The sequence below is a fragment of the Cetorhinus maximus genome, chromosome 2 (genome assembly GCF_964194155.1).
Source record: "Cetorhinus maximus chromosome 2, sCetMax3.hap1.1, whole genome shotgun sequence".
In the NCBI taxonomy this organism is placed as follows: Eukaryota; Metazoa; Chordata; class Chondrichthyes; order Lamniformes; family Cetorhinidae; genus Cetorhinus; species Cetorhinus maximus.
Window position 1 is genome coordinate 63,677,915 of NC_135880.1, and position 20,970 is coordinate 63,698,884.

A 20,970-nucleotide genomic window follows, 5' to 3' on the forward strand; every position below is an offset into this window, starting at 1 on the left:
CTCTTGTTGGAGATGATGATTGTCTGGCATTTGTGTGGCACGAATGTTACTTGCCAATTGTCAGCCCAACTGGATATTGTCCAGGTCTTACTGCATTTGGACGTGAACATGGTGGATGTGGCAACAGATGCAGGAGAAGATAGGACACTTTAAAATAATCTGACAAGGTAAAGGTCCATCCATTGGGTAGATGGCCCAAAATTGCATGCCACAAAGTGTTATTGTCAACCTGATCTGCATTTACTACTCAAACTTTCACAAGTTCTTTCATTGCATCTGATACTGATGTGCTTTAGCAGGGATCACAGTCAAGGTGCAGTGAGAGCCTTGCCACACACAAATCTTCCAGGTCATCTTAAAACAACTTAGCTGCATGATACACCTGATAGTCATGTGAGCAAACTTCATGTTAGCTGTGTGACTGTCATTGCACTGTGTTCCTACTGCATTTCTGCTGGCACATGATGGATATAATTTAAGGGCAGAATCCTGACCAGATGCTCCTAATGAGGCATATCTCCTTGATATATCTGAGTAGATCTGACAGGTATATAGGCCTAGATACTTGGTTAACAGTGGGTCTGTTCAGAGTACCTCAGATGCAGACAGGTCATCCCTCTGCAACACCTCTGCCTGACACAAGAACCATTCTTCAAAATAAATAAGAGAGTAAGATGAAGCAGAAAAAGTGTACATATGACAAATGTCAGGTTGATGATGCAAGTGAGAACTTGCCAAATACAGAAGTTCAGAGGAGAAATGGAAAAGAAGGGCAGTGAAGAGACTGACAACCAACATAAAAGGGAATCTAAAAGGCTTCAATGGCTGTAAAAATAATAAAAGAGTGGTAAATGGAAAACTAGGGCTGATTAGGGACCAAAAAGAGGATGAATAATTGGAGGCAGATGGCTTGGCTGAGGCACTAAATGAATGCTTTGCATCTGTTTTTCGCAAGGAAGAAGATGCTGTTAAAGCTGTAGTGAAAGAGGAGGTAGTTGAGATACTGCATGAGTTAAAAATTGATAAAGAGGAGGTGTTAGAAAGGCTGGCTTTGCTTTAAAGTTGATAAGTCAATTACATAAGATATGAGGGGAGAAACTGGCTAAAGTGTGTAGTTAAAAAAAATTAAAGACACTTCATCTGAACGTTTGGAGCATTTGCAATAAGATAGATGAACTAGTGGCACAATTATAGATAAATGGTTTAGATCTAAAAACAAAAAGTGCTGAAAAAAACTCAGCAGGTCTGGCAGTATCTGCGGAAAGAGAAACAAAGCTAACGTTCTGAGCCAATATGGCTCTTCTCTAGAACTCCCCGGAGAGAAGAACAGAACTTCAAGAAAGGAGCAGCACCAGGCATACCTAAAAATGAGGTGTCAACCTGGTGAAGCTACAACATAGGACTACTTGCACGCCAAACAGTGATAGCAGCGTGTGATAAACAGAGCTAAGCAATCCCATAACCAATGGATCAGATCTAAGATAAAAGCAAAATACTGCAGATGCTGGAAATCTGAAACAAAAACAGAAAATGCTGGAAAAACTCAGCAGCTCTGGCAGCATCTGTGGAGGAAAGAAACAGAGTTAACGTTTCGAGTCCATATGACCCTTCCTCAGAGCTGAAGAGAAGTGGAAATATGATGAAATTTATACTGTTTAACGGCGGTGGGGGTGGGGGGGGGGGGGGTGCGGGGTGCGGGGTGGGGCAGGTGGAGCCGGATAGAAGGCCGGTGATAGGTGGGGACAAAGGAGGGATTGACAAAGATGTCATGAACTAAAGGACAAAGGGAATGTTAATGGCAGTGGTTAGTGCTAAAAAAGGTGCTGATGGTGGCATAAAGGTAAGAAAACAGAATGTGATAATAGCAGAACAAGGGTAGCATTGTGTTAAAGAACAACTTGGAACAAATAACGGATGGCCCTGTAGGGGATGAGGTTGGGGGTGATATATTAGCATGGAAAGAGGATTGGTTAACAGACAAGGAGCAGAGAACAGTGATAAATGGGGTATTCTCAAGTTGGCAGGTTGTGACTAGTGGAGTACCGCAAGGATCAGTGCTGGGGCCTTGGCTATTTACAATCTATATTAATGATTTAGACAAAGAGGCAGAGAGTATTATATCTAAGTTTGCTGATGTAAGGGACTAAGGCCTCACCCTGTATATTTTTATTATAAAATATAGAGAGACATGCTCATCTCTAAAACCATCAAGCTGGACAGAGACCTAAAATAGCAGAATCTACATCTGTCTGTGACCCCAAACAAAAGGAGCTACCTGGCAGTATCAGAGAAACTTGCACCTCATTATCCCTGAAGAGACACAAATGGCCCCCGTGTGGGCTGGACAGACCAAATTCAAAGACAGCTATACAAAGGCCATGTGCATTTCATGACCCAGGCTGGCCAACTGGAGTCTGCTCATTTGCTAAGACTTTCCTTTCAATTTTCAATAATTGAAACATTCAACAATCTCGGGGACCCAGATGAGGGATACACACCTCTCTTCAAAGACAGTGTGAAGAGGTGGGATTCATGTGACATGAACCTCTGGTTTGTGGAACTAGTAATACTGCCTTGCTGTACTGCACAGTCTCAGTTTGCCATTTTACTATTTAACTAGCAGCATCACAGACAAGGAGCTCTGGCTCAGGTTAGACACCTGACCCCACCTACACTGCTTCTACTGGAAAGCCTGTACCATCACCTACAAGACTGAATCACCTCTGCCTGCTACCTCATCGTGTGAAGTCAATACACTGGATAAGTGAATTAACCAGCATCAATTTTCAACCCGCTGACCTCCGTGAAGGAATACCTCATTGGACTTTGATTCTGGATTCTGGAACCCATATAAAGCAATATTTTGTTTTTCTGTGGTCTCTGCACTGTAAATCTTTCTTTTCTCTGTTGCTCTTTTACTGTATGAATGCCATGACTCCAGGATAGTGTGTTGCCTCCCTGGTGCCAGGGTCCAGGATGTCACTGAACGACTGCAGGGCATCCTGAAGGGGGAGGGTAATAAGGCAGAGGTCATGATACATGTTGGTACCAATGACATAGGTAGAAAGAGGGATGAGGTCTTGCATCGAGAATTCAGGGAGTTAGGCAGTAGACTGAAAAGCAAGACCTCTCGGGTTGTAATCTCTGGATTACTCCCAGTGCCACATGCTAGTGAGCACAGAAATAGGAGAGTGGCGCAGATGAATATGTGGCTTAAGAGTTGGTGCAGGAGGGAGGGTTTTAGATTCCTGGATCATTGGGACCATTTTTGGGGAAGGTGGGACCTGTACAAGCGGGACGGTCTACATCTGAACCAGAGCGGGACTAACATCCTTGCGGGTGGGTTTGCTGGTGCTGTTGGGAGGAGTTTAAACTAATTCGGCAGGGGGAGGGGACACAGAATGTTAGCAGAACACATCATAATACAGTAAAACAATCAAGTCAGAGGGAGTACAGCTGCATTAAGTTTCAAGGGAGTAAGGCACCTGAGGGCAATGGTGTTCCAGGGAACATGGAACAAGTTAGGAGAGTGCCCACTCCCAATGCAGAGGCCCCAGCTAGGAAGCCATTGATTGGTCTGTATCTTTCTGGCGAATTAAAACTGGGACCAGTAAAGTTCCCAAATTGGGCCAGAAAAAGTGAAAGTGATGCCTCACTTAGTTGAAAAGTCTCCAGGAGGCACAGTGAGAACTAACCTCCACCAGAGAGCAGAAGTGTTCCAAAGACACAGCCTACTACCCAACTGACCAGCAGAAGGATTCCAACCAGATTGGCCCCCATACTCACCCACCTTAATGCAGATTGATTTGCAAGGCAACCTGACAGGGTTGTCCCCTGCATTTAAAATGATCCCTAACAACCCCACAGGTTTCAGCACTGTAGCACTACCTGGTATGGATATGGGAGAGGCGCCACCCAGAAGGCACTCTTCCTATCATCCGGGCCCAGAAAGGCTGGCCCAAGTTCAGGAGCAGATTGCCCGCCTTTTGACATGCCAACCTAAAGCACCTAGCAACAGACATTGGAACACCACAGTTGTGCTAGCGCCCGAGTTGGACACTGAAGGAGAACCCCCCTAAAGAGGCCAAAGTCCCATTAAAACACTCCAATCTCATGACAATCAACCTAACCACCATCCCTGGGTTTGAACAGCTGAACCCATAGGTTACTAAGGTGGATAGGGGAGAGCTAAGCTGGACAAGAGCAGCTCAGCCCTGCGATCAAAAGGCCTGGCACTCAGAGTCAGAAACCCAGCATTCCTCTGCGGATAGCTCAGGGTAGCTTGACCATCACTCACCCAGTCAGTGCTAACCAGCTAGTAAAACCCCCAGACCCTTTAGAGGACACTTGTTGGACAGGCAGAGCTCTGAATCCTATGGCTTTGCTTATGCCTGATCCTCAACAGAGGAAATTCAGAACTCTATCCCTGAATAGACTTTCCCAAAAGACAGATTTTGAACCTTCCCAAGTCAACCTACCCATTCCACATCCCAGGAAAGTACAATGTCCTTGTTGATGCACTAACCCAGGTTTAACCCAGATTTAAATATTGGGACAAAAACAAAAATAGCTGGAAAAACACAGCAGGTCTGACAGCATCTGTGGAGAGGAAGACAGAATTCACGTTTCGAGTCTGTATGACTCTTCTTCAGAACTAAAGAAAAATAGAAATGAGGTGAAATATAAGCTGTCTGAGGGGGGTGGGACAGGTGGAGCTAGATAGAGGGCCAGTGATAGGTGGAGGCAAAGAAGAGATTGCTAAAGATGTCATAGACAAAAGGACAAAGGACAAAGGGGTGTAGATGGTGGTGATATTAGCTAAAGGATGTGCTAATGGTGACATTAAGGATAGAAAGCAGGACAAGCAAGTGACAGCCCTAGTGGGGTTGGGTAAGGGAAAGGGATCGAAATAGGCTAAAAGGTGAAGATAAAACAATGGAAGGAAATAAATTAAAAAATAATAATACAAATAGGTGGGAAAAGAAAAATATATTAAAAACGTATAAATTGTGAGGAAAAAAAAGGGGTCGGAAGGAGGGTGGGGATGAAGGAGCGAGTTCATGATCTGAAGTTGTTGAATTCAATGTTAAGTCTGGAAGGCTGTAAAGTGCCTAATCGGAAGATGAGGTGCTGTTCCTCCAGTTTGCATTGAGTTTCACTGGAACATTGCAGCAAGCCAAGGACAGACATGTGGGCATGAGAGCAGGGTGGTGTATTAAAATGGCAAGTGACAGGGAGTTCTGGGTCATGCTTGCAGACAGACCGAAGGTGTTCCGCAAAGTGGTCACCCAGTCTGCGTTTGATCTCTCCAATGGAGAGGAGACCGCATTGGGAGCAGTGAATTCAGTAGACTAAATTGAAGGAAGTGCAAGTGAAGTGCTGCTTCACTTAAAAGGAATGTTTGGGCCCTTGGATGGTGAGGAGGAGGGAAGTAAAGGGGCAGGTGTTGCACCTTCTGTGGTTGCATGGGAAGGTGCAGTGGGAGGGGGTTGAGGTGTAGGGGGTGATGGAGGAGTGGACCAGGGTGTCCCGGAGGGAACGGTCCCTACGAAATGCCGACAGGGGGGGTGAAGGGAAGATGCGTTTTGTGGTGGCTTCATGCTGGAGTTGACGGGAATGGCAGAGGATGATCCTTTGAATGCGGAGGCTGGCGGGGTGATAAGTGAGGACAAGGGGGACCCTATCATGGTTCTGGGAGGGAGAGGAAGGTGTGAGGGCGGATGCGCGGGACATGGGTCGGACACGGTTGAGAGCCCTGTCAACCACCGTGGATGGAAAACCTCGGTTAAGAAAGAAGGAAGACATGTCAGAAGAACTGTTTTGGAAAGTGGCATCATCGGAACAGATGCGACGGAGGCGAAGAAGCTGAGAGAATGGGATGGAGTCCTTACAGGAAGCAGGGTGTGAGGAGCTGTAGTTGAGGTTGCTGTGGGTGTCGGTGGGCTTGTAATGAATATTGGTGGACAGTATATCACCAGAAATTGAGACAGAGAGGTCAAGGAAGGGAAGGGAAGTGTCAGTGATGGACCATGTGAAAATGATGGAGGGATGGAAATTGGAAGCAAAATTAATAAATTTTTCCAGGTCCAGACGAGAGCATGAAGCGGCACCGAAGCAGTCATCGATGTACTGGAGAAAGAGTTGTGGGAGGGGGCCGGAGTAGGACTGGAACAAGGAATGTTCCACATACCCCATAAAGAGACAGGCATAACTGGGGCCCATGCGGGTACCCATAGCCACACCTTTTATTTGGAGGAAGTGAGAAGAGTTTAAGGAGAAATTGTTCAGTGAGAGAACAAGTTCAGCCAGACGGAGGAGAGTGGTGGTGGATGGGGATTGTTCAAGCCTATGTTCAAGGAAGAAGCAGAGAGCCATCAGACCATCCTGGTGGGGGATGGAGGTGTAGAGGGATTGGACGTCCATGGTGAAGAGGAGGCAGTTGGGGCCAGGGAACTGGAAATTGTTGATATGATGTAGGGCATCAGAGGAATCGCAGATATAGGTGGGAAGAGACTGGACAAGGGGAGAGAGAATGGAGTCAAGATAGCAAGAAAATGAGTTCCGTGGGGCTGGAACAGGCTGACACAATCAGTCTGCCGGGACAGTCCTGTTTGTGGATTTTGGGTAGGAGGTAGAAGCGGGCCGTCTGAGGTTGCGAGACAATCAGGTTGGAAGCTGTGGTAGGAAGATCTCCAGAGGAGATGAGGTCAGTGACAGTCCTGGAAACAATGGCTTGATGTTCAGTGGTGGGGTCATGGTCCAGGGAGAGGTAGGAGGAAGTGTCTGCGAGTTGATGCTCAGCTTCTGCGAGGTAGAGGTCAGTGCACCAGACAACAGCACCACCCTTGTCAGCAGGTTTGATGACAAAGTCAGGGTTGGACCTGAGAGAACAGAGTGCAGCAAGTTCAGAGAGAGACAGGTTAGAGTGGGTGAGAGGAGCAGAGAAATTTAGACGACTAACGTCACGCCGACAGTTCTCAATGAAAAGATCAAGAGAAGGTAAGAATCCAGAGGGAGGAGTCCAGATGGAGGGAGAATATTGGAGGTGGGTAAAAGGATCCGCTGAACGGGAGGAGGACTCCTGCCCAAAGAAGTGAGCACGGAGACGAAGACAGCGGAAGAAGAGTTCAGCATCGTGCCGAGCCCGAAATTCATTGAGGTGAGGGCGTAAGGCTATGAAACTGAGTCCTTTGCTGAGCACTGAACGTTCAGCATCAGAGAGGGGAAGGTCAGTGGGTATGGTGAATACACGGCCAGGGCTGGGATTGGAAGACGGGATGGGGACAGAGGGACAGGCAGGGGTGGAGGATCCTGGATGGGTGTTGGTGTCGATGATTTGTTGGAGCTTGCATTCCTTTGCACCTGAAAGAAAGAGACAAAGTTTCTTGTTGAGGCGTCGGATGAGATGAAGAATAAAATGAAACTGGGGGCAAGGACAGCTTAGAGATAGAGTGAGTCGGTGCTACTAGAGGGAGAGGTTGAGTGTGTTCATATGGTGGCGCATGGCACTGAGTGTGGATCTCAGGATGTGACGAGAACAGCAGTCTGAGGAGAATTGTATGTCCCAGAGATACCTGTAATCCTGGGTGGGTTTGAAACATGAGGGATGAAACTTCAGTTGAAATCCACGTGGGGTAAGTCGGAGACGGAGACGGTCACTGAGGAAGGAAATATGGCTGTGAAAGCAGGTTTTAGTAAACACCTTGTCAAACACCAGGAGAGAAATGGAAAGCAATGAAGGTGAACAGGGCAAAGAGACAAGCGGAAAGCCTGTCGAAGAGAAGAGCAGTACTTCTTCAAGGTAGGCATTCCTGGAAGAGAGGTGGCAGTCAATTAAACACTAGGATAAAAGCAAAATACTGAGAATGCTGGAAATCTTGAAACAAAAACAAAAGTAGTTGGAACAACTCAGCAGATCTGACAGCATCTGTGGAGAGGAAGACAGATTAATGTTTCGAGTCTGTATGACTCTTCATCAGAACTAAAGAAAAATAGAAATGAGGTGAAATATAAACTGTCTGAGGGGGGTGGGACAGATGGAGCTGGATAGAGAGCCAGTGATAGGTGGAGGCAAAGATGGCATAGACAAAATGGCAAAGGGGTGTAGACAGTGGTGATATTAGCTGAAGGATGTGCTAATGGTGACATTAAGGGTAGAAAGCAGGATGAGCAAGTGACAGATAGCCCTAGTGGGGGTGGGGTAAGGGAAAGGGATCAAAATAGGCTAAAAGATGAAGATAAAACAATGGATGAAAATAAATTTTTAAAAAAATAATAGAAATAGGTGGGAAAAGAAAAATATATTTAAAAAAATATATAAATTATGAGAGAAAAAAAGAGGGATCGGAAAGAGGGTGGGGATGGAGGAGAGAGTTCATGATCTGAAGTTGTTGAACTCACTGTTAAGTCCGGAAGGCTGTAAAGTGCTTAGTCGGAAGATGAGGTGCTGTTCCTCCAGTTTGCGTTGAGCTTCACTGGAACATTGCCACAGGCCAAGGACGGACATGTGGGCATGAGAGCAGGGTGGTGTGTTGAAATGGCAAGCGACAGGGAGGTCTGGGTCATGCTTGCGGACAGGCCGAAGGTTTTCCGTAAAGCGGTCACCCAGTCTGCCTTTGGTCTCTCCAATGTAGAGGAAACCGCATTGGGAGCAGCGAATGCAGTAGACTAAATCGAGGGAAGTGCAAGTGAAATGCTGCTTCACTTGAAAGGAGTGTTTGGGCCCCTGGACGGTGAGGAGGGGGGAAGTAAAGGGGCAGGTGTTGCACCTTCTGTGGTTGAATGGGAAGGTGCAGTGGGAGGGGGTTGAGGTGTAGGGGGTGATGGAGGAGTGGACCAGGGTGTCCCGGAGGGAACAGTCCCTACGAAATGGCGACGGTGGGGTGAAGGGAAGATACATTTGGTGGTGGCTTCATGCTGGAGTTGGCGGAAATGGCGGAGGATGATCCTTTGAATGCGGGGGCTGGTGGGGTGATAAGTGAGGACAAGGGGGACCCTATCATGGTTTTGGGAGGGAGAGGAAGGTGTGAGGGTGGATGCGCGTAAGATGGTCCGGACACGGTTGAGGGTCCTGTCAATCAACGTGGGTGGAAAACCTCGGTTAAGAAAGAAGGAAGACATGTCAGAAGAACTGTTTTGGAAAGTGGCATCATCAGAACAGATGCGACGGAGGCGAAGGAACTCAGAGAATGGGATGGAGTCCTTACGGGAAGCGGGGTGTGAGGAGCTGTAGTCGAGGTAGCTGTGGGAGTCCGTAGGCTTGTAATGAATATTGGTGATCAGTCTATCACCAGAAATTGAGACAGAGAGGTCAAGGAAGGGAAGGGAAGTGTCAGTGATGGACCATGTGAAAATGATGGAGGGGTGGAAATTGGAAGCAAAATTAATAAATTTTTCCAGGTCCAGACGAGAGCATGAAGCGGCACCGAAGCAGTCATCGATGTACCGGAGAAAGAGTTGTGGGAGGGGGCCTGAGAAGGACTGGAACAAGGAATGTTCCAAATACTCATAAAGAGACAGGCATAACTGGGGCCAATGCGGGTACACATAGCTACACCTTTTATTTGGAGGAAGTGAGAGGAGTTTAAGGAGAAATTGTTCAGTGAGAGAACAAGTTCAGCCAGATGGAGGAGAGTGGTGGTGGATGGGGATTGTTCAAGCCTCTGTTTGAGAAAGAAGCGGAGAGCCCTCAGGGGGATGGAGGTGTAGAGGGATTGGACGTTCAAAGTGAAGAGGAGGCAGTTGGGGTCAGGGAACTGGAAATTGTTGATACGATGTAGGGCGTAAGAGGAATCGCCGATGTAGGTGAGATGTAGGTTGGACATTTGCTTAAATCTGAAGTGCAAATCCAGTGAGTGTTGTGGTGGTGAGAATGAGTAAGGTGCAAAACAGTGGTGACAATGTGAGTGAGATGATTTGTGAACCACAATGGTGACCCTTTGATTGTCACAAGCGAAGCACACAATGAAGCAGAAGGTGAGTTTGATGTGAATGACTTGCCTAGTTACAGGTATGAGAAGAACAGTGAAGAGATTGTTCGTAAAATTATTGCAAAAAATAGTGATCAAAACAAAAATAACAATAAGAGTATCCAAAAAACTAAGTAAAAAAGAAATTTAACCATGACTACTTAAATTGAGATTTTTTGGGATGGGCGATAAAAATATCCCAAGCCTCGTTATACTTTGTGTTACATAACTTTAATTAATGAAGCAATAAAACCCTCTAAGCTTAAACACCATTTTGAGGGAAAACACAAGGAATACATTGGAAAGTTTCTGGAGTTTTTTTAAAGAACAAATGCAAATATCTGATCCACAATAAGAGCACTAAGCATTTTCCCCACCAGCAGCAATAAAATGCAAACACCATGGAGGCTTCATACAAGTTATCACTGCAGGAAGCAAAGACTGTGAAAGATCAGCAGGGAACTTGTTGCAAAATAATGGCAAACATCATGATTGGAGAAAAGGCGAAGATAGCCATTGACAAGGTACCTTCTAGAATGATACTTTCAGTGGCGAATAACATTTCCAGCTGATAATGTTGCATAGCAGCTGTTGCTGTGCCTGTGTCAGTGCCAGTACTTCTCGCTCCAAATCCACCAATATAGTGAGCTATGCTAACCTTCTGGTTCACTGAGAGATCCTATTTGAAATAAGGTCCAACTGGTCTCAATTCAGGTATGAATATTCAGGGAAAGTACATGACAAATTTTTGTTCTGCCGAACTCTGCTTATCACCATGACAGGAAGAGCTATTTGAGACACTGAATGACTTTGTGAAAAATAATGTGGATAGTTGAACAAGCCACAAGAAATCATGCATGCAGTCAGAGAGGTCACACACTCAACAGTCATGGTCATGCAGGCACACTTTGACCCCCTTGCATAGTTCATAGAATATGTTGCCCTGTGACAACTGTACCGGTAGGGTGGAGGGCATATCTGCACGTGGCCAAGCCATTGCAGCATTGGCGGCAGCAATACACTGTGGCATTCATCATGAACAGCTTACTGTGAAGAAGATGCACACTGACCATAAAACATTCTGGACGGGCAGTAAAAATTGTCAACTGTATCAAAGCATACCTTCTGAGAGCATGCATTTTTGAAGTCTTGTGTGAAAAGTTGGGGAGGAACACATGAAATGCTTTTCCCACAGTGAAGTTTGCTGGTTGTCACAGGGCAACATGCTCTATGAACTGTGCAAGGAGGTCAAAATGTGCCTGCATGACCTTGACTGTTGAGTGTGTGACCTCTCTGACTGCATGCATGATTTCTTGTGGCTTGTTCAACGAGCAAACTTGGCTGATATTTTCAACATCTGGAATGGGCTGAACCTTGCCTTGCAGGGAAAAGCTGTCACTGTCTTTAATGTACAGGGCAAACTAAAAGTTTTCATGTATGATAATGGAACTGTGGCCAACTTCTCGGAAGCCCCTTCAGCAGCTTTCACCATGGAATGGGAGCAGCTTATGCAGCTGATCAGGGGCAAGAGCAGAAGCAACACCACCACCATCAGCTCCAGGAGCAACATCAACAGCAGCAATATCTGCATTCTCAGCCATTTGCCCCTCCACGGGGCAGATGGGATGAACACCGAGATCCTCCATGGTTCCCCAACATCACAGATGCCAGTCTTCAGCCAATTCGATTCACTCCATGTGATATCAAGAAACGGCTGAAGGCACTGGATACTGCAAAGGCTATGGGCCCCGACAATATCCTAGCAATAGTACTGAAGACCTGTGCTCCAGAGCTTGCCGCACCCCTAGCCAAGTTGTTCCAGTACAGCAACAACACTGGCACCTACCCAGCTATGTGGAAAATTGCCCAGGTATGTCCTGTACACAAAAAGCAAGACAAATCCAACCCGGCCAATTATCGCCCCATCAGTCTACTCTTGATCATCAGTAAAGTAATGGAAGGGGTCATCAGTGCTATCAAGCAGCACTTGTTTAGCAATAACCTGCTCACTGATGCTCCGTTTGGGTTCCGCCAGGGCCACTCAGCTCCTGACCTCATTATAGCCTTGGTTCAAACATGGACAAAAGAGCTGAACTCTCAAGGGATGTGATAGTCACAGAAGATTTAGAGGCAGGGCATCAACCCTCTGGACATGTAGTACCTTAGGAGGCTCCGGCTCTGATGGCAGGTCACTGCTGTCATCTCATATCATCACCTTCCTCCCCATGGAAATGTATTGCCAGTGGCGCATATGGTGCCACCCCTGTTCCTCCCTGGTCTCTGCCTCTTGTCAAGTAGTGACCATAAGACGTAGGAGCTGTGTAGGCCATTTGGCCCATCGAGTCTGCTCCGCCATTCAATGAGATCACGGCTGATCTGATGATCCTCAACTCCACTTTCCTGCCTTTTCCCCATAACCCTTGATTCCCTTACTGATTAAAAACCTGTCTATCTCAGCTTTGAATATACTTAACGATCCAGCCTCTACAGCCCTCTGCGGTAAAGAATTCCACAGGCTCACTACCCTCTGAGAGAAGAAGTTCCTCCTCATCTCTGTCTTAAATGGGCGACCTCTTACTCTGAGATCATGCCCACTATTCCTAGACTCTCCCACAAGGGGAAACAACCTCTCATCATCTAGCCTGTCAAGCCCCCTAAGAGTCCTTTCAATAAGGTCACCTCGCATTCTTCTAAACTCTAATGAGTACAGGCCCAACCTACTCAACTTCTCCTCATAAGAAAATCCCTCCATACCTGGAATCAACCTAGTCAACCTTCTCTGGACTGCCTCCAAAGACAGTATATCTTTCCTTAGATAAGGAGACCAAAACTGTTCACGGTATTCTAGGGCAATATTTTCCCCCATTGGGGAGGAAGTCCGGGAGTGGGCGCCAGTGGGCATCCTTCCGATCGGCGCCCCTGGTCAGGGGGGCGCAGCCATTTTAAGTGGGTGTACCAATGAAGGCCCGCCCAGTGTAACGTCCGCCAGGAAGCACTATGTGCTCCCTGTGTAGGCGGGGGGGGGGGGGGGGGGGGGGGTGTTGGTGGGGATTCCCTCAGCTGGGAGTGCACTCTTTCACGCATGCATGTGAAAAAGCACACAGATCTCCCTGAGGCAAAGTGCTGCCTTAGGGAGCTCGGCTCCGATTTAAAACTTTTAATAAACATGTTTAAAATTTTTCCCCGTCATGTCCCCTCATATGACACTGTCATGTGAGTTGGGACATGTCCATAAGTTTTATTGGAACCTTTCTTAAAAATTTAAATACCCTCATGTATGGATGAGGTTTCACGCTTTTTCCAAGGCCCGCCTGGGCTCCCGGTCTGCCCGCCAACCTTAAGGTTGGATGGGCAGGTCCATCAATGAGGCTAATTAGTTTTTTACTGGCCTTAATAGGCCGTTGACAGTTTGGCAGGCATGCCGAACTGAAAATCTAAATGACGTGGGGTGACGTCAGTACACACGCCTGATGTATCCCCGCGTCATTTTACGCAATGACGAGCAGGCCCCGCCCCACTTGCCGACCAGAAAAACCTGCCCTAGGTGTGGTCCAACTAGTGCCTTGTATAGTTTTAGCAAGACTTCCCTATTTTTATACTCCATTCCCTTTGAAATAAAGGCCAATATTCCATTTGTCTTCCCTATTAACTGTTGAGCTTGTATGTTAGCTTTTTGGGATTCATGCATGAGGACCTCCAAAACCCTCTGTGCTGTAGCTTTCTGCAGTCTTTCTCCAGTTAAATAATATTCAGCTCCTCTATTCTTCCTGCCAAAGTGCATGACCTCACATTTTCCCACATTATATTCCATCTGCCAAGTTTTTGCCCACATATTTAACCTGTCTCTATCCGTGTGTCATCCTCACCACTTCCTTCCCACCTATTTTTGTGTCATCCGCAAATTTGGTGATAGTACATTCATTTCCCTCAACCAAGTCATTAATATATATTGTAAATAATTGTGGCCCCAGCACCCATCCTTGTAGCACTCCACTAGTAACAGGTTGCCATCCTGAAAATGCCTCCTTTATCCCAACTCTCTGTCTTCTATTAGTTAGCCAATCCCCTATCCATGCTAATATACTACCCCCTACACCATGGGCTCTTACCTTTGTTGAGTAGCCTTATGTGCGGTAACTTATTGAATGCCTTTTGGAAACCCAAATATATTACTACTCGGTCCCCTTCATCTATCCTGATTCTTACCTCCTCAAACAGTTCTAATAAATTTGTCAGGCATGATTTCCCCTTCATGAAGCTATGCTGGCTCTGATTGGTTATATTATGCGTTTTTAAATGCTCTGCTATTACATCCTTTATAATAGACTCTAACATTTTCCTAAAGACGGATGTTAAGCTAACTGTTCTACAGTTACCTGTTTTTAGCCTCCCTTCCTTTTTTTGAATAAGGGTGTTACAATGGGACTTTTCCAGAATTTAAGGATCCTTGGAAGATTACTACCAGTGCATCCACTATCTCTGTAGCTACTTCCTTTAATATTCTCGGATGAAACCCATCAGGTTTAGGGGTCTTATCGGTCTTTTGCCCCATTAGGTTCCCTAGTACTTTTTCTCTAGTGTTAGTTATTGTATTTATTTCCTCCCCCACTTTTGCCCCTTTTTATTTAGTATTTTTGGGATGCTTTTAGTGTCTTCTACCATGAAGACTGATGCAAAGTATTTATTCAACTCCTCTGCCATTTCCTGGTTCCCCATTATTATTTCCCCAGCCTCATTTTCTAAGGGGCTTATATTCACTTTGGCCTCTCGCTTCCTTTTTATATATTTAAGGGAGCTCTTACTGTCCATTTTTATATTACTTGGTAGTTTACTTTCAAAGTTTATTTTCTCCCTCTTTATTATTTTTTTGGTCATCTTTTGTTGGTTTTTAAAACTTTCCCAATCCTTTGGCCTATCATTAATCATTGCCACATTGTATGTTTTTTCTTTCAATTTGATACTATCCTTAACTTCCTTGGTTAACCATGATTGGTTTATCCCCTTAGAATCTTTCTTTCTCACTGGGATATATCTTTGTTGAGTCATGAACTATTTTCTTAAACACCTGCCATTGTACATCTAATAGCCTTTCTGCTAAACTCCTTTCCCAGTCCACTCCAGCCCATTCAGCTCTCATTCCTTTGTAATTGCCCTTATTTAAGTTTAACACAGTTGTTTCTGACCTAAGTTTCTCACTCTCAAACTGAATCCTAAATCCTACAATGTTATGGTCACTGTTTTCTAGGGGAGCTTTTACTCTGAAATCATTTATTAAACCTGCCTCATTACACATTACCAGATCCAAAATAGCCTGATCCCTGGTTGGATCCACAACATATTGTTCTAGAAAACTGTTCCGAATACACTTTGTGAATTCTTGCTCATGGCTATCTCTGCCAATTTGATTTTCCCAATCTACATGAAGATTAAAGTCACCCATTATTAATGTACTGTCTTTTTTACATGCCCTCATTATTTCCTGATTTATTCTCTTTCCTATTGTATAGCTGCTGTTAGGGGGCCTATAGACTACTCCCACCAGTGTCTTCTTCCCCTTGTTATTTCTTACCTCCAGCCATTTGGATTCTACATCTTCAGATCCAAGATCATTCCTTGCTATTGTGCTTATTCCATCTCGTACTAACAAAGTTACCCCACCACCCTTTCCTTCCTGCCTGTCCTTTTGAAAAGTTACATACCCCTGAATATTTAGTTCCCAGCTTTAATATCCTTGTAATCACTCTCCACAATGGCTATAAGATCATACCCATTAACCTCTATTTGTGCTGTTAATCATTTATTTTGTTCTGAATACTACATGCATTTAAGCAAAGAGCCATTAATTTTGCCTTTTTACCATTTTTTCCTCCTTTGACCCTACTTGCTACTGTTTTTTTAAAGTTTGTACACTCTGTCCCTTCCTGTCACACTCTGGGTGTCAGTACCTAAATAGCTGCCCTGCAATGCTGCCATATCCTTCGCTTTGTTAGCCTACATATCCCCTCGCTATGGTTCTGGAGAGGGGATACATGTGCTCTCTTTTCCTGCAGGGAGAGAAAATAGAGAAGTGTGAGTGTTCGTAATGGATTGTGTGGAGAGGAGGGTAGAACTCAATTTGTGGAGGGTGACTCTGAATCATGGGTGTGAGAGTGCAATAAGATGAGAGTGAGAGTGACTGCTGGCTGTTCAGATGGAGATTTGGGTGCTGAAGATAGAGTAATGAGTGGAGCTGCTAGGTGTGTTGTTCTGAGTATTGCTGTGCAGGAGAATGCTGGGAAAGTCAGAGTGTGGGGCATGGCACCTGGAAGTACTTTACCACTTACTTTTCCCACCCTCCTGAGGTCCTGGGTCCTTTTGGTGCAGTGCCTCTAGGATGGAGGGACATTCTCCTGATGTTTTACTTCCTCTTAGCTACTTACATCCATGCCTGCTTTGATGGAGAGACTGTCCTCTTCTTCCCATCCTTGGGAGAGCTCGCCTCACTGCAGTTCCTCAGGTCCCACAGCAGGACCTCCAGGTAAGAGAGTGAGACTCAGGGAGCAGCTTTCCCACGTCTTCTATTTATTCCTGTGTTAGCTGCAAGCTCAAAAGTCCTAGTGCTGGTGAGCCCTTGTACCCCATGCTGTGGTCCCTTTAATTAGAAACCTTTCCTTTGACAGAATGGGCGAATCATCCTCCCTGATTGGTCATGGAAACCAGAAGTGGGATAGCAATGCTGTGGTTCTGAGAAAGAGCTTTGTTTAAGCACTCCAATTAGTGAATTGGGAATAGTCCAGTTGCTCTGGCAGGGATTAAGTGCAGAAGTGAACCTAATGTATCTGAGTTCAGTATGTTTTCCCTCTGAATTTCAGCAACCACGTCCTCTCTTTTGTTGATAGTGACCTACTCTAGGATATGCTCCCATTGTATTTCCAGGGTATGACCAACCTTTACTGATCTGATCAAAGCATGTCATTTCAGAGAGAAGGTACAGTATATGGAAAGCTTTTGAATATTGTCATACTGATGAAGACCATGTATGATGGTGTACAGCATTGTGCAAAGTACAATGGAAAGGTTAGTGAATGTTTTTATTCATTCATGGGATGTTGATGTTGCAGGCTAGGCCAACATTTATTGCCCATCCCTAATTTCCCTTGAGAAGGTTGTGGTGAGCTGCCTTCTTGAACTGCTGCAGTCTACGTGTTGTGCTGCTAGGGAGGGAGTTTTGGGAATTTGACCAATAATAGTGAAGAAACGGCGATGTATTTCCAAGTCAGGATAGTGTATGGCTTGGAGATGAACTTGCTGGTGGTGGTATTCCCATGCATCTGCTGCCCTTGTCCTTCCAGTTGCTGGAAATCGTGGGTTTGGAAGGTGCTTATGAAAGGAGCCTTGGTGAGTTGCTGCACTGCATCTTGCAGATGGTACACACTGCTGCCAGTGCATCAGTACTGGAGGGAATGAATGTTTAAGCTGGTGAATGAGGTGCCAAGCAAGTGGGCTGCTTCTCCTGGATGGTATCCAGCATCCTGAGTATTGTTGGAGCTGTATTCATTCAGACAATTTGGGAGTGTTCCATCACACTCCTGACTTGTGCTTTGTAGATGGTGGACAGGCTTTGGGGAGTCAGAAGGTGAGTTACTCATCGCAGGATTCCTAACCTCTGACTGGCTGTAATAGCTATAGTATTTATATGGCTTGTACAGTTCAATTTCTGGTCAATAATAACCTCCAGGATGTTGATAGTGGGGGATTCAGTGATGGTAATGCCATTGAATGTTGGGGAGATGGTTTGATTCTCTCTTGTTGGAGAAGGTCATTGCCTGGTACTTCTGTGGCATGAATGTTGTGTCATTTTTCAGCCCAAGCCTGAATATTGTCCAGGTCTTGCTTCATACGGACACAGACTGCTTCAGTATTGGAGGAGTCGCGAATGGTGCTGAACATTGTGCAATCATCCATGAACATCCCCACTTCTGACCTTGTGTTGGAAGGAAGTTCATTGATGAAGCAGCTGAAGATGGTTGGGCCTAGGACACTACCCTGAGGAACTCTTGCAGCGCTGTCCTGGGATTGACATGATTGACCTCCAACATCCACAACCATCTTCCTTTGTGCTAGGTATGACTCCACCAGCGGTGAGTTTTCCCCCTGATTCCCATTGCCTCCAGCTTTGCTGGGGCTCCTTGATGCCACACTCGTTCAATTGCTGTCAAGGGCAGTCACGACAATGGTTGAACATCAGGAATGGAATCAAGACAAGGATGCATCACACCTCCTACAAAGTTGAATGTTTTCATGAACTACACTGTGAAATTTATGGTTAAAAATAACAATACAATGAGGGAGGAGAAGAACTGGAAAGTATAGAATCAAGAAGACATCTTCCCTTATTTTGCTGATGATTGAGAGTCAACCAGATGGAGTGGCAATTGGCCCGTTTGTATTTCCATATTGTCGGGTAAATGCCAATGTTGTAGCTGTACTGGAGTAGCTTGGCTAAGGGTGCATCTAGTTCTGGAGCACAATACTACAGCCGGGATGTTGCCAGGGTCCATAAACTTTGCTGTATTTAGTGTCTTCAGCCATTTAATATTACATGGAGTAAATTGAATTGGCTGAAGATTGGCACCTGTGATATTGGGAACCTCAGGATGCTGAGATGGACCATCCATTCGGCACCTCTGGCTGAAGATGGTTGCAACTGCTTCAGCCTTTTGTTTTGTACTGATGTGCTGGGCACCCACTGAGGATGGGGATGTTTTTGTGCATGCTCCTACAATTAGTTGTTTAATTATTCACCATCACTCATGATTGAACGTGATGGGACTCAGAGCTTTGATCTGATCTGTTGGTTGTGGCATTGCTTAGCTCTGTCAATCACATGCATTGCTTGACTCTGCCTTACCTCAGCTCTTCTGAAACCCTTATTCATGCCTTTGTTACCTCTAGACTTGACTATTGTAACAAACTCCTGGCTGGAATCCCACATTCTACCTTCTTTAAACTTGAGGTCATCCAATATTCCTCCACCCATGTCTTGCACCAAATCCCATTAACGCACCCTGTAATCACTGACCTACATTGGCTCCTGGTTAAGCAACACCTCAATTTTAAAATTCTATCCTTGTTCTCAAATCTCTCCATGGCCTGGTTCCTCCTTAGCTCTGTAATCTCGTCCAGACCCACAATCTTCTGAGATATCTGAGCTCCTGTAAATTTGGCCGCAAGCTTCCCTGATTTTAATCACGTCATCGTTGGCAGCTGTGCCTTCAGCTGCTTCAGCCTTGAGCCTTAAATTCCCTCCCTAAAACCCTCCACCTCTATACCTTGCTTTCTTTCTTCAAGACACTCCTTAAAACCTACCTCTTTGACCAAGCTTTTCTACCCTACTATCTCCTTATGTGGCTTGGTATCATATTTTTTTTTATAATGCCTCTGTGAAGCATCTTGGGATGTTTTATTACATTAAGGGTTGTTGTGATGGTGATAACTCTAGCTGAAGTCAGAAAACACAAAACCAAAGTAAATGGAGAATTGTTCTGAATAAGACTGCATGTTATCATGCAATGCCAATAAAGTAAGCTTAAGTAAACCAGTAGATTTGGGAATAATCCTTGACGAAACACATCACTTTATCTTTTTGCCAAGAACTGCTCATAATCACAATAGTACAAGAAGTAGGCAAACAACAACCAAGACCTATCACTGCAACAAGCTCAGGGTAAGTAGCATCTCCTGTGCAATTGACATAACTCCATGCCATTCAGCTGTGCACTGTCTGGCATGCACATTAAAAAAATCTAGGAAGTTTTTTCATAGACTCAGGTCAGCTAGCAATATTGACATCATTTCTATATGATCATACAATTTTTAGTTAGTTACCCTAGGCTTCACTTAGCCACTTGCCTTTTTAATACCATGATGTGGCATTCAGAGACCAAAGCACATAGTTCCACCTCAGTTACCTTCAAGATGGGGAGGACAATTTGTCGTCAGTTCTACAATTTAGTACATCAAAGGACAGAAGCCTTTTAGCATGCTGACAAACAAATTTGTTCACCATTTTTCCAGAATATTCATGCCCCTAGGGATCCAGAAATGATCTAGATACTGAAAAAGGGGTAATGACGCCAACAGTGTTTCCTCATAATGAAATCAAAGTCAAAGTCAATGGCATTTTTGTAGCTCATTTCACATCCTCAGAACTTCCCAAAGTTCTTTGCACCAATTAAATTATTTTTAAAGTGCAATCACTGTTATAAAGTAGGCAAATGTGGCAGCCAATTTGAACACAGCAAAGTCTGAAAAAATTTAATGAGATGAATGATCAGTTAATCTAATGTGGTAGAGGGATAAAAGATAAAGTCACTAAGAGAACTCCCTTCCTCTTTGAATACTTCCATGGGAGCTTATACATTCAGTTTAACAGGCAGGTTGGGCCTCAGCTTTAATGCCTGTCTGAAAGACAACACCCCTGACTACTTCAAAACAGTCGAGTGCCAGTTTATGTTCTGGAATGAACTCAATGAGACGATGACAGCAGCAATAACTTGTATTTCTAAAGAGCCGTTAATGTAATAAACATCCCGCGGAGCTAAAAAAACTTAAGATACAAGAAACCACTGAGCCAAACTGATATTGGGTTTAAAGCCTAAATAGCACAAAAGCCAATTGGTTATTAAGCAAAAGGGATTTGGAACCAAATTCTCCAAAAAGTGAAATTGTTTTTTGGTTTCATACTGCGGTCTGTAACTACACAGCAGCTGTGGCCATTCTCCAGCTACTTTCCAGCCAGCTTTTGGTAAAGGTCAGGGAATCTTCCCATATTATGCAATGCTGCATAAAAATCCAAGGTCAGGGGTGCATCATTGTCCTTGTATATTGAGCATATGTTGCAACTCTGATAACACAAAAAAAATCACACTATGAAGTTATTTGACTTTCAGAGTCAGACACATTGTACGCTTTTAAACTAAAAATAAATAAATCTTCTCCAAACAAGGGAAAATTGAGATTT